General features: G+C 42.5%; 1 protein-coding gene across 1 annotated transcript in view; it reads left to right on the top strand.

Moving 5' to 3' along the window:
* Window positions 1–2690: 2690 nt before the first annotated feature.
* The window catches only part of LOC101856903 (CLIP-associating protein 1-A), a gene marked incomplete at its 3' end in the record, with an annotated part of 53805 nt that continues 51770 nt past the window's right edge, over window positions 2691–4725 (top strand). Inside the window, 1 exon segment of the mRNA XM_013083733.2 lies at window positions 2691–3211.

Raw genomic sequence — 4725 nt, 5'->3', positions numbered from 1 at the left:
CACACACACACACACACACACACACACACACACACAGTAGCTGTCCTCTGCCACACACAACTATAGATTTGTACAGCTGCACGGAGAGACCACAGAGAATACAGCTATTTAACATAATAACAAGCTTTTGCATAAATAATGTAGAATGCACAAGACACATAAAGTATGGTGAAGGAACAGCAGCGTTTTCAAATGACTTTCAGCACATTGTGATGTTCCTGGGTGGATTATGGTGCAAAGATAATAATAAATCAATACTACCATCTCAGCAGACTCGCCCATTTCGTGTACCTCTTTTAGCTTGTGTCGTCTTTGTTCCAAAAACTCACCTACGTGTTACTTTATATTGTTTTTGCTTTTTTTGTTTGTTTTGTGTGTGTGTGTGTGTGGGGGGGGGGGGGGTGTTGGTGTGTTTGTTTGTTTTTGTTTTTTAAACTGCACTTCTCCATACAAATCTCATAAGCACAATTTCCCATCTTGGCTGCGTTCAACGACAATGACCATGAGTACAGGGATACATCTAAAACCAGAGAGTTGTACTGTAAACTCTCTGGTGAAACTCTAAACTGAAAAGTTTCAAAATTAACCTTTGATAGTTTCTTTAGAGAGGCAACAGCCATCTGTGCCGAGGTGCTGTTTTCGAGAGCTGACCCAGTGACCTCCATGACCCCGACGAGATAAGGCACTCGGCGGGGAACCTCCAGTTGCGATGAAAAATTTAATTTCCTGGTGCGCCGTATGACATAACTTCGTAAGCGACACTTTCGTCGAAACCAAATTCCAGCAGGCTCTCGTCAGTTTCCTTCGAAAGTCAACTGATACCTACCAAACAATAGTTGTACTTTCTGGGTTTGTAACCGTTCACGTACACGCATAGCGAGATGTTTGGAGAACGGACGGTAGCACTTTGGTTCCTAAACTTGGTCGTCATATCATTGTGAAACCTTCTCTCCAAATGCCCGAATTATGATAGCTTCAGAGCAATCCAATGTCATAGTGTGAGATCATTCTGAGGTATATTAAGGTCGGAAAACCGGTAGACAGGTTTCTACTAAAGTCTTTTTGAAGCCAAAGATAGCACTTCATCAGGGCTCGTTTCAACCCTAAACAAAGCTTTAGAACCATTCAGTGTCCAGGAGAAGCTGGTCGCCCAAACCTACGAAGGGGCAGCTGTAATGAGCGGGAGAGTCTCTGGTGTACAGACTCAGAGGCGCCAACTTTCCCTTTTCTTGTCTTTATTCATTGCTATGCGCACCGGCTGAATCTTGTTTTTAAAGTAAAGTAAAGCGTGCTTGTTCAGGGCATATCAATCTGCTGGATATATTTTGCTAACGTTGCAGGCTTTTTGACATTTTGTGCCCACTTTACAAAACGCATTGACGTTCTCAGACGCTTTTGTCACCGGAATATTCCACGGCCGTCAGAAACAAAGTGGAATTGTCCGTCTCGACGTACTAGCAGTCTTCCGTTGGAAAGGAGAAATCCAGTTCTGTCTTGAAGAAATTCAGTCTGAGCACTGAAACCATAATACAAACCACGAAGCATGTGGTCTCTTGAATGTATTAAAGAGCGATACATTTCTCTTCTTTTTGCACCTTTTAAAACAAAGTGTTCACACTACGCACGTTGACGTTGTGTATGGGATCCTCCAACACAGAAGTACAACGACCATAGCAGCCCAACAAGCTCTAGACAAGTTTTTTAAAGCCGCCATCGGGGAAATTAAAGACAGTACAGTACAAGTGTACCATTGACAAGTCAGACCACACAGGAACAAACTTCCAAGAGACGCAGACGTCACAACATGACACCAACGAAAGTGCTGCAAAGGAGGCCTGTGACATAATAGTCACTCAACTAGTTTACCGTTTCTTGAAGCAAAATAAAATCTATACACTATCAATCGTCTACCCCTCCAAATTCCAGGACTATCAAAAGTCGTTTCCTACGGTTTTTTGGGATAGTATTTTAGAAAGCTAATCTGTTTTGTATAAAATCAAGTTACAAACACAATTAGAAATATTATATTGCAATGAAACATTTAAGTAAGTTTGCTCAGTGTCGTACAACCCACGGTCTTTATTCAACTCAGGAGGACTACAAACTCGATACAATATTTAGAGAAATAGGCAAACTCCTAGAAATCGCATTGACGTTTTTAAGTCGATCCACAAGGATATCATTGGACATCATCTCCAACTTCGCCAACAAAAAAAAAATGGACACATTTGTTGCAGCAAAAGAACGAAGGGTAGACTTCTTCGAATAGATTTTCTCTAAACAGGTAGGATGAAGAATACATATCACCTACCATGCCTTTGACTGTCTTCATCCTGCTTTAAGTTAGATCTAATTGTGCACCTCCACTAAGACTTGTTAGACCAGCGAGCCGCCCCTGATAAAAATACAAATGGAAAAGTGCTTGTCACTTGACACTCCTCAGACACGAGAGAAAAAGGAAGTAAGGCGTGCCGTTGATCGCCCGGCCAGCAGTAAGTAACATTCAAGGTGTGGCAAACTATGAGATTGACCGGGGACCACATAGATGCAGAGGCAGAGATATCATTATAAGCCTGGTCTATCGTCTATTGACTGACTTGGCCTATCAACCCAAACTCTTTCCAAGGGGAAAGACTAGATTCAGAATCCTAGTTACGCAATTTCCTCGGTTGCCTCCCGTGGATGTTGCACGCACGTTGAAACTATTGCCGCTTTCTCGTGTCAGGCTAATGCACGTACGTGTTCTTTTATTATCAGGTTGCCGTAGGTATTAGGTGAGCAAGACTTCATTTACAGTTGTAAAAAGTTACTTTAAGGCCTAAAATACCAGCAACTTACTCCACGAACATGTTCAGATGCGAAAACTATAGCAAAATAGGGACAACCACCTTGCAGTCAAGTGGATTTTTGCGCATTTCTTTTCAGTTACGCTACATTTTCATCAAAACGGGGCTCTGAAATGCTCATCAACGACTAGATCTCAGTCCAACACCCGTCGTTTCTCAGCAAAAATGTTTCTCTCTGTCAAAAAACGCTTTTTACTTACCGCAGGTGGTTGTGGAATCTGTGTCAACATTGGTAGGCCTAGTGGTAGCCATCCCTGATGAAAGGCCACCAAGACAGACTGGGCCAACTTTACGAGGGATAACGAGATCGTGACGTCACGAATTTGAAATTCAACATGGCGGATTACACAGCATCGAGGTGGCAGGTAATACCATGTGTATTAATTTGTTCCCTGTATTATATCCTTTTACAAATTCTATCGTGGTGATTGCATGCCATCTTTGGTAGATTAGGGTCTAGGCATGGACGATCACATACAGTGAATTGCCTGTGTTTTGGAGCGCATTTCCAGTTAAGAAAGTGTAAAGAGCAGATTACGGAAGTGGTTATCTTTGTTTTTGTTTTCGTTCTCCTCCAGATTCCCGGCAAAACCAACATCCGAAGCATGCATGACATGCCTTGTTTTCCACTTCAGTGCAAAGCTGTAGATTGTCAGTGTATTTGAACCCCGAGAAGCATTTCGCTTGTCACATCTGTTCGGCGCAGTAGGTTTCTGATAATGTATGTGCATACATGGGGGAGCTTATCGATCATACCGGCAAGGCTAGGCCTGCCTACGTTGGTTGTGAGAGTGGGTTATTAGTGTGGAATCTACAATTTTGTTCTTTTCCCACGTTGAATTCCTATAGCTTATTCTGACTCCAACACTCTCGTGACATTTGTTATCAAAAGTAGAATTATGCTTATTATTTTAAGTAGTAACAGGGACTGAAATACAAATTAAAAGTGAAGACTGGAAGACAAGTTAATTCAGCAAGAGTTCGGGCTTGACTGTCAGTGAACTAGATCTAGATCTATATCTAGATCTAGATCTATTACAGTTAAACCTGTGTGAGACGGCCACCCATTGTCAAGGAGAAAAGTGGCCGTATAACACAGGTGGTCGGCTTAGGCAGGACTGATCAAGATGAAGAAAGCAAACCTTTCCCGTCTGATATCCCAATCGAAAGTAGCCGCATTGTTGTTGTTTTTGTTGTTGGTTTGTATTTTGTTTATTTTTTATTTTGTTGTTGATTTTGCACAAGGGTGACAATAATATGAAATGTATAAGACAAGGAAGACGGAGTGCCATGTTAAAACTAACGCATGGGTTGCCACCACTCGGAGAACGAGGGACGCTTCTGTCGCAAGTTCATGTTGACGTCCATTGTTACTTTGTTGCAGACTGGGTAAACAGTGACCACTCATGATCTCACTTACGATTTGTGTATATATGAGTTCTGGGCGGGGCTTGGGTTATGAGGGATCACACTTTTATAACTTCACCAGCAGCTGGAAATTGGTACCTATTGGTCAACAGTGGGAGGGGCCTACGCTACATGATCGGTTGGAGGGACTACAATGACATGGCTCGCTCACAACGCCAGGGGGCAAATGCACAATTTATGACAAAACGTAATGGAGTCACTAAGGTGGCTGTCTTAGACAGGTGTTATATTGTTTTGTGTGATAGGGGTTGTGTGTTAAAATATGGCGTCCGCGTTGGACAGGTGCCCGTTTTACACAGTTAATAAATTATAGAGAAAAAGGGTTAGTGTTAGGTAGTGTATGCAGACCCGGTAACCGGGAACAAAGTCACAAAGTATACAGAACCGGTAGGGGAACTCTTTTGTGATTTCGAAAAGTTTCAGCGCCTCTTGGCTCAGGGTAGACCTAGGT

The sequence above is a fragment of the Aplysia californica genome, unplaced genomic scaffold, assembly GCF_000002075.1.
Source record: "Aplysia californica isolate F4 #8 unplaced genomic scaffold, AplCal3.0 scaffold00251, whole genome shotgun sequence".
NCBI classification, from domain to species: domain Eukaryota; kingdom Metazoa; phylum Mollusca; class Gastropoda; order Aplysiida; family Aplysiidae; genus Aplysia; species Aplysia californica.
The sequence above is the reverse complement of the archived record's forward strand: the minus strand, read 5'-3'. Positions and strand labels throughout refer to the sequence as shown.